The sequence below is a fragment of the Eptesicus fuscus genome, chromosome 2 (assembly GCF_027574615.1).
Source record: "Eptesicus fuscus isolate TK198812 chromosome 2, DD_ASM_mEF_20220401, whole genome shotgun sequence".
In the NCBI taxonomy this organism is placed as follows: Eukaryota; Metazoa; Chordata; class Mammalia; order Chiroptera; family Vespertilionidae; genus Eptesicus; species Eptesicus fuscus.
Genome location: NC_072474.1, coordinates 85,179,261 through 85,191,658, shown reverse-complemented (window position 1 = coordinate 85,191,658; position 12,398 = coordinate 85,179,261). Strand labels below are relative to the sequence as shown.

At 44.9% G+C, this 12,398-nt stretch overlaps 1 long non-coding RNA gene and 1 pseudogene across 2 annotated transcripts; one reads left to right on the top strand and one right to left on the bottom strand.

The window, feature by feature from the left end:
- The first annotated feature begins 512 nt into the window (after positions 1-512).
- Positions 513-1,454, top strand: LOC103284971 (synaptobrevin homolog YKT6-like; annotated as a pseudogene).
- Positions 1,455-5,261: 3,807 nt separating this feature from the next.
- Positions 5,262-7,295, bottom strand: LOC114231023 (uncharacterized). 2 transcript variants are annotated; one of them, XR_008558765.1, is made up of 3 exons: positions 7,223-7,295; positions 6,976-7,043; positions 5,262-5,338 (listed from the first exon to the last, which is right to left on the bottom strand). It is a non-coding gene; the product is annotated as an uncharacterized LOC114231023 (long non-coding RNA). The 2 variants fall into 2 exon arrangements; XR_003616998.2 differs by lacking the exon at positions 5,262-5,338 and adding an exon at positions 6,339-6,422.
- Between the last annotated feature and the right edge of the window lie 5,103 nt (positions 7,296-12,398).

Sequence of the window (12,398 nt, the reverse complement as noted above, 5' to 3'; positions counted from 1 at the left end):
TAGTAGCAGCTGAGAATAACACGAGGCATATATATAATTATTTTTTCTGGGAACTTTGTAGAGAATGGGTGTGCACCTCATGTAGCTGAGACACTTGTGCTTTCTTAATTGCCTGAACTATTTTAAACTTTGCAATTATTCAATTATAGTTGTTAGATCTTAATCACAATGAGTACTATTTTTGTACATGAGATTAGCGTTCCCTTGCGATTCAAAGATGCTCAGTTGCTAATAGAGTCCCAAGGGGAGGCACTTGAGATGATGTACTTTGGCTGCTGCACTGCTAGTTCAAGACATTGCAAGAAACATGGACATTTCCCCTGGTGATGTATGAAAGAATATTTTGCTCCTTTATGCATCAGCCTAACTTGCCTTCTTCATTCCGTGCCCCCCTACAGTCTCTTTCTTGGATTCACTGTCATGTCTGATTATCACACACATGATCTATCAGTTAGATTACGTTTGACAGCATAAATCACAAAATCCAAATATCAGTAGCTTATACAATATTGAGGTTCATTTTTATTTCACTTTAAAGAAGCCTACAAGTTCCCTGGGCAGTAGCTCCAACAATCAACAGAGACCCAGAAACTATCTTGTTTCTATGTTCAAGATTGCCTTGTGGTCTGAGATGGCCACTGGAGCCCAAGCTGTCAGGCCCAAGTTCCAGGGGGAAAATAAAGGAAGATAGAGAAGCAGGCGGCGTCGGACCCGTCAGCAGCCCGCGGTCTTGAGGGGCGGGCGGCCCCGGTGGTGCCATGAAGCTGTTCAGCCTGAGCGTCCTCTACAAAGGTGACCCCAAGGCGGTGATGCTCAGCGCTGCCTACGACGTGTCGTCCCGCAGCTTCTTCCAGAGGACCAGTGCTCCGGAAGTCATGACCTTCCCCAGCCAGCTGACTGTGGAGCGCTCGGCCAAAGGCAGCAGAGCTTCTGTCAAGGAACAAGACAAGGAACAACCGTCTTGCCCAGGTGGTCATTGCTGACAGCGAGTGCCGTCCCAGGTGGCCTTCACCTGCTGGAGAAGGTGCTGGACTATTTCTCCAAGCAGGTGGACAGGATCGACGGGCCAGTCAGATCCCCTGCTACCATACACGACACAGCCCTGGATGCCTTACCTTAGTACCTACCAGGATCCCCGAGAAGCTGACCCCGTGAGTAAAGTGCAGGCTGAACTTGATGAGACCAAGATCATTCTGCACAACACCGTGGCGTCCCTGTTAGGACGAGGCGAGAAGATAGACGACCGGGTGTCCAAATCCGAAGTGCTGGGAATTCACTCTAAAGCCTTCTACAGAACAGCCTGGAAGCAAGATTCGTGCTGTGCAGTCATGTGACTGTAGTCTGCAGAGGCCCCCTTGCTGCTGTCCCGGTTGTTCCATCAGAACTTCGGCTTCCAGAGCCGCCTGGGTCCCGGCAAGACCAGGCCGCGGTCACCGATCACTGGAGCTCCTGGAAGCACCGAGGCAGCGAGGCAACGGGAGGGACCTGGGGTGGGGAATGTTCAAATTCATGTTTCTGGTCATTTTTGAAAAGATAATTTGAGGCCCTCAGAGGTATTTTTGGGCCAGATGAAACCGTAAACACTCCATGACTCCTGCAGATGCCAAACGGCTCTTGTCTAACCTGAGATGCGCCGGGTTAGACCCAGCTCTGTGTTGGTCCTCAGCAACCTTTGGGTTTTACTTGTACATTAACTGTGTTAACGCTTCAGTGAGGGGGTTCTCAATCCACAGGGCTAGGGGTGGCAGAGCGCACACTGGGTTCTCCTGGGAAAGCCATCCAGGGTCATGGGGGGATGAGGGGCAAGCAGGGCCATGAGGAGACAGCCCCTGAGATTCACAAGTTCTGAGACACGCTTTGCATTTCTACTGAGGCTGACTTCCACTAAGATGCCTTCGAGGTGTCGGAGGGGGCGGGGCACCTGCCTGACCTGCAGTTTGGCCTTGAACCTGGATCCCAGGCATGGGCCTCTGGCAGCAAAACCGTTTTGGCAACCACCTGGGCTGGTGTGTCTTAGCAAGTGGCCTTCCCGTGGCCACTGTTATTGGGCATCAAGAGCAGGTGCCAGCCAACCAAGGACCCAGCACCCCACTTTTCTGAATGTGGCAGCCCCCATCCCTCCTGACCCTTAGGCCCCCCTCCCCCATCCCTCCTGACCTTAAGTCCCCCCATCCCTCCTGACCCTTAGGCCCGCCCCGCCCCCATCCCTCCTGACCCTCAGCAGCAGGAAACCAGGCCGCACAGCAGCCCAGGCGATGGCCCAGTAGGTCCCGGCCCCTCGGCCTGCCTGGCCCTGGGTCGTGCTGCCCTGTCCACACTGCCTCCTTGCTCTGCGTGCCACCTGCGGACGAAGTGCCCTTGCTGGGGTGGCGTCAGCCAGTATGGTCTTACCGGGGGTCCTTCCTTGGGTGCTGGTCCTTGCCCAGCCCGAAGGTCCCACTCACCCAGCAGGAAGAGCCAGCAGCCCCAATTGGGCCAGAGGATGGGATCTGTGTGGCTTCTGAGCACCTGCCCCAACAGGTTCACCCACCGGCTGCCTTTTTCCCTGGGCACTGCTGGCCTCCCTAAGGTAGCTGCCTGCCCGTGTGACTCCTCCTTCTGGACCCCGCCTTGGGGCGCAGGCCCATTCTATCCATGGTGCCTGAGGTGGCTGTGACCACACTTAGGACAGTTGGGTCATGGATGATGGGGAGGACCTGGGCATAGGTGGATTTGGGAAGAGGGGGGTGGCTGGCGGAGGCCCTGTGCCCGTGTGCTCCCTGTTCATGTCATTCTGATGTCATCCGGCTAAGAGTGTATTTTAATAATCGCTGCCTAACTTTTCTTGTGTTGTTTGAGAGCTTCCTATCTGGATAAAGTTGTCTTTTGAAATTAAAAAAAGAAAAAGAAAAGCAAAAGGGTACGTGATGCCTTGCCGAAGCAGCCCCTTTAGGAGGGTTTTTATTTAGATGTCTCAGTCAACAACTTCCATTTGTATCCCATTAGCCATTCTTATCTACAAAGAATGCTGCGAAATGTAGTTTTGTTAAGCTGGACATACTGAGACTCTTAACAATATAGGAGTCTGTCGTTAAGGCAGAAGGGAAGATGAAAATGGGGTAGACACTTATTAGTTTCTACCCTATAAGATAATCCAATTGTCTGATGCCCAGGAGAATACAGAGATTAAAAAACAAAATGCAGCCAAAACCGGTTTGGCTCAGTGGATAGAGCGTCAGCCTGCAGACTCGGGGGTCCCGGGTTCGATTCCGGTCGGGGGCATGTGCCTTGGTTGCGGGCACATCCCCGGTGGGGGATGTGCAGGAGGCAGCTGATCGGTGTTTCTCTCTCATCGATGTTTCTAGCTCTCTATCCCTCTCTCTTCCTCTCTGTAAGAAATCAATAAAATATATTAAAAAAACAAACAAACAACAAAATGCAGAAGGAGCTGCCACACAGAGTTGCTGCATTGTCTTCTTACAGTCCCTGAATGCCCATCTACTCAGTGGTTGCAAGGTGGAGTCCCTCCGCCTCTCTTATCTTGAACTCATCTAGCTTCATTTACCATCTATATGCTGTCTATGTCCAGTGCTGTCCTCTCTCCCGGGCTCCAGACTCACATAGACAATTACTGACTTGATAGCTCCTCGTGGAGGATACGCAGGACGTCAAATTCAAGAGGTCCCCCACTGAGCCCAGAAACCTGTTCCTCCTCAGTGTCCATGCTCCAGCTGCTTAAGCCCCAGACCTGGATGTCATCCCTGACTCCTTCTCCTGGCTCTTTGTATCACCTCTCACCTAGACAGCTGTCTCCATTTTTACCTCCTTCCAACACATGCTTCACACAGCAGCCAGAGAAATTATTATTTAAAAATATATAAACCAGGCTAGGGCACTCCATAGCTTTCTACTAACCAATGGCTTCTTACTGCCCTTAGAGAAAAGTCCAACTCCATAACAAGGACTAAAAGGCCCCGAGTGATCGCTCTCCCTTTCACGCTGGCCCAGCCACAGTGGTCTCGCTAATGAACTAAGTTCTTTTTCATTTCAGGCCTTGGCACATGCAGTTCTTGCTGCCAGGAATGCTCTTTCCTCAAATCCCACCTCTTCATTGAGTGATTCTCCATGCATTCTTTGAGGTATCAGATCCATGCACCCCAAACCACGCCAGATTTATGTCGGCAACCAAAGCTCACTGTATTTGTCCTTTGAAGTGTTCATCAGCCTTCGAATTATTGGTTCATTTGTAAGTTCCTTGAAGGAAACCCCCCTCTGTCTTTTTCCTTTCTGTATCCCCTCTGCCTGGCACAGAGCTCAGCACATATTCATATACTCAATCCTTCATTCATTTACTCATTAACTTAAAACATTTGTTCACATCCCTGTCTTCATTTGTGGTTCAATGGTGAGGACTTAGTAAAATAAGTACCCCAAAACTTACTTCATAAGAGTTTTGATCAAGGCTATAAGTAAAAAGATAGGGCATTTCAAATGTATGCACAAGAGGGATCTGACCTTGTGTTGAAAAGATGAGGAGAAGAATGCAAAGTGAGTTTTCTATCAAGGACACAAGTGAGAATGTTTTTGCCATCTCAACTCTAACCCTCCTCTGCACCCCCACCCCTAGCCTTATACTGGACCAACAAATATAAACCTAGTGTGAGACAAGTTCAGTTGAAACATTTTTAACCCAATAGTTAGCATAATGCTGCCTTCTTGGAGCTTCTGATTGTGGAAATGCGATCCAGGAATTTGTCTGCTGCCAGTTCCCCTGCCTCTCCCTCCACCATTTTTTTCCTGCCCATTTTTCTACCCTCAGACTCTCTGGCCACCTTAGTCTGGTTCTGCTCTTGTTGAAACCTGGGTCGAACAAGGCTCCATACACCAAGTGAAACCTGCCCCCTATTCACCATCCCCATGGCTCCAAAATTGGGTCAACATGGATGAGTGAGGTTGTGGTCCTTATGAGCTTGTAGCCTGTGATGGCCTTAAGGTTAATGAATAGGGACTTAGAGATGGCAAGGGACCTGGCAGAGGCTCCTAGGGGACTACTCCTAAAGCTCTCTTTGCTTGCTAAGATAAATAACAAAAGCAATTTCTAAAAGTGTTTTGATTCGAGTTTATATATAAAATGGAAGGACTGTATATAATGAAAGAATAAGAACACCAAGGAGGGCTTCAGAGCAGCTCTGATGAAGATGATGGGGTGGTTAACCACCACCTAACTCTCCTCCCCACCAGCCATCCTTTGACCTCAGCTATTGCTTACCACCTACTGGCATCCTCAAGACCGAGCATTTGTTGGCAGCCAGGCACTGCAGTGTCTTAGAGAGCCCATGAACAATGATAACGTTCCCAGCTGCAATTTGGAAGTCAGAGATTCATTTTGTCGTCCTTAATCTTTGGACGCCCAGATTTCTTGAGGGCAAACCTCCACCTCACTTATCCACAAGGTAAGGATTTCATGTGAAATCTTTGGCTAGGGGTCTGGGGGAGTCCATTCAGACCCAGGCCCAGGCTTTTTACCTGAGTACATGGGTAATCCCTAAGCAAAGAAGACCTTTGAGAATTCTTTACTTCCTGTCCAAAGCAGCAAGTTGGCCACAAGGGGGAAGCATCATACAGAGCTAGTGCTCTGGCCCAACCTGCTCTTTGTTCTGGCTTTTCTATTGTCACCCACAAAAGGAAGATAGGTGAGACCCAGTGCAGGCAGCTGTTGTTCAGCTGTGACCATGCCTGCCTGTGGTTTTAACATGACCATGCAGCCAAGGGACACTCAGTGAATAGTAATTGACACTGATGACTACTTAGCATTTAATTTACTAGTGAAATTAAGCAAAAAAAAAAAAAAACAAAAAGGTAAGTATAGGTAGCAAATTCTTAGATTCAGAAGGATAGTCATATGCTGAACACCGAGTTAAAAAATCTGGTTCCAAGGCTGGTCTTGCAACACACTCATTAGTCATGTGCTTTTTGGCCAGCCTCTTAGCCTCATCTTTTATATGATCCCCATAAGCTCTCCTGTCAATATGACAGTGCTGGTAGGAGCATGAAGCCATGGAATCTGGGCAAAAGTCCTTAGAAAAATGACCAAGTAGGATTGGAGATTTACTGACACTGCAACTGTGTGAGCAAAGGGAATGCAGCTGGTATTTCTCTGTACTAATGGGATTTTTCTGAGGTGAGCAGTGTGTAGGTGTGTGTGTGTGTGTGTGTGTGTGTGTGTGTGTGTGTGTGTGTGTGAATGTAGAGCTACTTAATTTAAACCCTACTTCACTTTAATGATTTAAACCGTCATCTCTTCAGGCTAGGTGTCAACTATCTTGGTTAGCCAGGACTTTTCCAGTTTTAAAACTGAAGGTCACGTGCCCAGAATGCTCCTCAGTCTCTTTGGGATCATTGTTCAGGCTTTCCCCTGCTCTCGTCTGTTCTCCACAAAGTCCCTAGTGAATGGAGGAAAGGTGTGCTCACCGGACTCAGCAGTGAAAAGAAACTCTGGTCTTCAAATCCCTGTGGAATTCTCTGGATCCTATCTGCCCCCCTTAAGGATAGCTTTGGAGACTGAGCAAGGAGGACAGGGTAGCTTCAGAGACTGGGACCCATGGCTGGAGCCTCTGGCTCTTGTTTAACACCTTTGATCTTAGAGTCTCTACCCACTCCATCCCTTTAGCTTTGCCCTCAGGACCTCTCCCCAGGCTTGGGCACTTCTGAGTCTCCTGCTCCCCATGAGAAGGACTTGGGGAATGGGCAGTGCTGCCTTGGACTCATTTGATTATCCACCTCTACCACAACATCTATCACTGCACTTGTCATTTTACAAGTGGCAGCATCAGGTGTGGGATTTTCCTTCCCCCCTCTCCCCGAGGATGCCAGGGGAAGTGTGTACCAGCCCAGGCATTTCCAGTCTTTTTCATTCACACCTGACTATTTATGACTACCTGAGGTAGGCAGAACTCTAAGATGATCCTAGGATTCCCAGCCCTTGTGTACTCACACCTTTTCTTGGTATTAAATGAAACACGAATCCAGGTGCTGCTGGAGAGGGGTTTTGCACATCAGTTGACCTTAAGAGAAGGAGAATGCCTATTGTAATAATGATGCATGGTGTTGGATGGCTACTAGACTTATCAGGGTGATCACTTCACAAGTTATATAAATATCTAACTGATATGGTATACATCTGAAACTTATATGTCAACTGTAATTGAAAATTATTTTTTAAAAACAGGAGAAGGGAGATTACCCAAGCGAGCCAGACTTAATCACACGAGCCCTTCGATCAGGTCCGGAGGTCAGTCAGAGAAGTCAGAGACTGGAGCCTGAGTCTGTGGAGGGGACACAAGGACAGGAGCTGAGGGCAGCCTTTAGTTGCTGAGAGTCATCTGTGTGACAGCCAGCAGGACAATGGTGCCCCAGTTCCACAACTGCAAGGGAAACATTCTGTTAACAATAAGAAGCAGATCTTTTCCTAGTTGATCATCCAGATAGAAATACAGTCGGCCGTGGCTTCTGCCTCGTGAGGGGCAGAGCTGAGGACCCAGCTAACACACGAAAATGGTAAGATAATAAATTTGTGTTGTTTTAAGCCACGGGGTTTGTGGTAGTTTGTTACACGGTATAGAACACAAATACATGGCCTTTCCTTAGAGGAAGGGCCCTAAGATAGGGAGGGAAAGCACCTTCAATCTCCCATCCTTCTCAAGACTTCCTCCTTCTCCTCTCTACAGTTCTTCCGTAGGCGGAGGCAGGCTTTTCCTCCCCTGGCCAGACCTGTGGCCTTACTTTGCTTGGGAAGGACTGTCTTCTCCACAGTTCTGAGGAAACCTATGATCTGGAACCTCCACATATGAAATGACTCCTGCTCTGGATGTTCAAAACCAATTTGGAACTGCAGACAACCAAGGATTAATATGGTGGTTTGCCATCCCCCAAATATTATCCTCATTATATGCTGCAAAAATACAAATATTGTATCTGACTACAGTAAATACTGAAATGCTGGTGGTTTTTCTGAACAACGAGAAAAACTATTTTAAATAGGTCTTAACATTTTCTGAATGGGTCTTCAACCATGCTTAAATTGGCTGGTTCTTTATTTTCTCCTCCAAATTAATTTATTTCACAGGTATTGTTTCAACTCCCTGCTCTGGTCAGTGCTGTGGCTTGAAATACCTGGTGACAACACGGATTCGGTATTGGCAAATCACCTACCCACATTTTTGAAAGTTGTGCCTATCACTAGAGGCCCTCTGCAATGTGTTAAGGTTTATGAGAAGTCACAGGATTAAAACAGCGCTTTATACTGGAGGGTCAATTTTATTCAGAGATTGAGAGAATAAGCTAAGTGCTTTTGATATGTAATTTAAAACTTATTTGTAATATTTAAAGAAGCAGTGCTCAGTTTTGGAGGATAATGGAACATATGCATGAATCTTCAAGATAAAAACAAGTGATTTCAAATAATTTATAGGCTTGCCGAAACCGGTTTGGCTCAGTGGATAGAGCGTCGGCCTGCGGACTCAAGGGTCCCAGGTTCGATTCCGGTCAAGGGCATGTACCTTGGTTGCGGGCACATACCCGGTAGGGGTGTGCAGGAGGCAGCTGATCGATGTTTCTCTCTCATCGATGTTTCTAACTCTCTATCCCTCTCTCTTCCTCTCTGTAAAAAATCAATAAAATATATTTTAAAAAAAAAAAAACAAATAATTTATAGGCTTGATTTAGTCTGTGAGGCAGAACCCAGGGGCCATGTGACCATTTTCTTCTACCAATGGCAGCATGTTGAGAGATGGTTTTAAAAGACCACTGCCCCACCACATGGAGTTAATGGGAAGGGGAAGGAGAAAGGAGGAGGCGGTGCTTATGGGAAGAATGATTGGTGATGGTGGGGTCCACTGCCATGGGGAGAGAACTGAAGAGCCAGGGCTGCTTCGGTTTAAGTTAAAGAATCGTAGAACATTTAAATAGAAAGCTTTGGTTATCAGCTAGTTTTTAGATATGTAAATGGTACTATGCTTTTTCGTGTGTGGTGGGGTTACATTATTTCAAATATTCAACCAGACACACAGCTCCCTCAGGGAGAATCTGGATTTTTATAGTTGGAATGTAAAGAGAAGTAAGGAGTCCAAGTTGAGCGTTTGACAGCCCAAATGGACTCTCAATACTTGTTTCAGCAATAGTAGTTGGGAAAACCACCCATTGAACTGTAAGAGCCAGGCACTTGAGAGAAAAAAAACCAAGATTCACATCTTTCCAAATTCCAGAAGCTTTTCTTTAAATATTCAGTACCAGAGCTTGGAGGACTGAGCATAAAATTTTTTTTATAAACTAAAGAAGAATGTAGGCTGTAACAAATTCAATTTCCTTCACACAGGAAGGCAACTGCAGACTTTCTAAACTAAGTGGAGGAATTTGGAGGAAAGGAGAGAAGAGAGCAAGACAAAGCAAAGGAGCCGAGGGGACGGTGGGCAATCAACACTCTATAGGCAGTTTTGGGGGTGAGAGGACAAAGAAAGTTTCTAGCCCCTATTCTGTGGGAAGGGAGCTCATCAAATATCCATTGTCTATACAATAAAAATTAAATCTTTAAATTGTGTGAGATATTCCAGGTTTGAAATTCTATAATTGTAAATCTTCTTATGCACATTGTATAGATATTTTAAAAATCCAGATTATCAGCTTTGCTGGGATTTTCTGACTTTCTCCTGATTGTAAAATATTTGTCATATTGAGGTTATAGGAACTACAGAGAGGTGTGAGGTAGGGATCAGGATTCCTCTGCTCAAACTCCCTTCTCTATCATGAATGAAGGTATGGGTTGTCAGCTTCAGCAGATAACTTCTGTGGACATCTATGAGAACTCTGTGTCTCATGAGCTTTCAGATTTTCTCCTTTGTACATAGAGAGTAATTAAAGGAAGCAAAACAGTGACCAGTGTGTGTGTGTGTGTGTGTGTGTGTGTGTGTGTGTGTGTGGTCGGGGGTGGGGTCCCAATGAGGAGACTCACAGGAATTGTTGATTAACTCCTCATATGATAAATTCGTTTTTTAAAAAGAGCTGAGATATTATTTAAAAAAAGCTGAGATATACCATATAACTCACCCATTTCAAGTGTACAATTCAATGGTTATCAGTATATTCATAGTTATGTGCAGCCATCACCACAGTTAATTTTAGAACATTTTTCATCACCCAAAAAAGAAGCCCCATATGCTTCAGTTATCATCCCTCTTCCTTTCAGAACCTTTCTTCCTCATCCCTGGTTACCACTGATCCCCTTTCTGTCTCTATTGATTTCCCTGTTCTGGATATTTTATATTTATGGAATCTTATAATATGTGGTCTTTTGTGACTGGCTTTTTTCTCTTGTCATAATGTTTTCAAGGTTCATCCATGTTGTGGCATGTATTAGAATTTCATTTCTCTTTATGATCAAATAATATTCCATTGTATTGACATGCCACATCTTGTTTATCCATTTGTCAGGCGAAGGATATTTTAACTGTTTACCCATATACTTCCTTTTGTGTGTTCTGTAGTGTGTGGAGTTCTATTAGGCACCTAACAATGAGACCTACTTCTCTTTCCTGAAAACATAGGTGGACTAAGCAGACCTGGTCATTCTGCGATTCAGACAAGTTAAGTTCTAGATGTGTTGCGGTGATGCCGGAGAGAGAGGCCAGTGGCTTGGAGAGGTCCTTTAGTGGTGGGTCAAGATGGCGTCTGGGACAGAACTTCAGAGATGTCTCACATTCTCCCAGAGGTGATCAGGCTCAGGAGACCTAACTCACATTTACCCAACTTATTAGAATTCCTAACCAAGACCACCAAACTGCCTGAGAAGTCAGGAAGTTAATTTATGATTTTACAATGTCTAAACAGACCTGGAGTGAGGAGTTGGTTGGTTTAGACATGATCTCATGAAGGAGAATCTACATCAGAAGGTGGCCTCGTGAGGCTTTCTTAAGGCATTGGGATGGGGGGCAGGCTGGGTAGCTTTAAGGAATTCACATTTAAACCATAATAGCTGAACACACTTAGATATGTGTTGGATAAGTATTCTTCCAGTCAGGACACCTGTTTTTTCAATATATAGTTCTGGATAAACACTGACCAACTCTTGCTGTTTTCACCATTTCTTCTTCATTTCAGGTTGATCACTGGCTTTCTATATACACTGAAACTTTTATTTTACAAGGTGGGAGAAAAATAGGTTTACAGTTGTTTGTATGGAAAATAATACAATAATTAATAAATAATAATACAATAAACTCTGGGTTTCATGTACTCACAATTGTAAACCTACTTTTGTTCTACCCTGTAATTACTTAGAATAGAAATATCCAAACTTTTTAAAATTATGTACTCTATGATTAAAACTTTTGAGTCTTAACCACACATATATCTATTTATAAATTATATACATGTACTATTATCAATTTGTACATTAAAATTAAGATTTATTTATTTATTTAAATTAAATTGAATCTAAATTGAAATGTTAAGATTTTTTCTTATACCTCAAATTGTCTTGTCCTCCCCACTTAAAGGATATCGTTTTAGAATGTTTTTTGTTTTTACATTAATTCCATCCCAGTTCTAAAGTTACACTTTAATCATCTAATCTTTTAGTTGGGTTTACATCAATTTGGGTTTACCAGCCTTACAAACCCATTTCTTTTTTTTTTCTTTACAAACCCATTTCTTAATGTAGTTTATTTAGATGACAAGAGAAGGGCTACCTCATCTGTTTTATATTGATTCTATTACTCTCAATTTTAGCTAAGGTGACATCTTCTGTTCATTTCCCAAGATTCCAGGGGGCAGCTTACTGCAGCCTTTTAAGTATAGACTAAAATCTTTCAGGGGAGCTAATGTTCTGCACTTATGCTTCTCTGAGAAGACAAATGGTGGGAGATGAGTGTCTGGGGGAGTCACTCCTAGCAGGAATGTGGATTAATGGCACCAAGATGGTGAAATTGGGCTTGGTAATAGAACTTGGGAATTGGTGAGAATCACTGAGAGGCAATGATTAGCCTTTTGGAATCGGGCACTTTGCTTTGCCTGCCTAACTGTGCTCCCTGATGTATTGATTGGACTGTAGAGCTGCTCAGAGGAACTGAAGTGAAGCTCAATCCCCAGAGCAGAGAACATGATGGTTCCAGAAAATTCTTTGGCCCTAATTGAGAGACACCAGTAAATTAGAATTTTAGTATCCTAGAGAGAACACTTTAAGCTCAAAAAAAGGATGGGCTGGGCTTCAGATGGAAAGGAACCTGCTTCCACACAGACCAGGCTTGCTAAAAGAGAGGATTTTGTCCTCGAACTATGTCAGTGGTTCTTAACATTGTGTGCAAAGTGGAATCACCAAGGAGCTTTTAAAATGACTGATGCCTGAGCTTCACCTCCCAGACATTCTG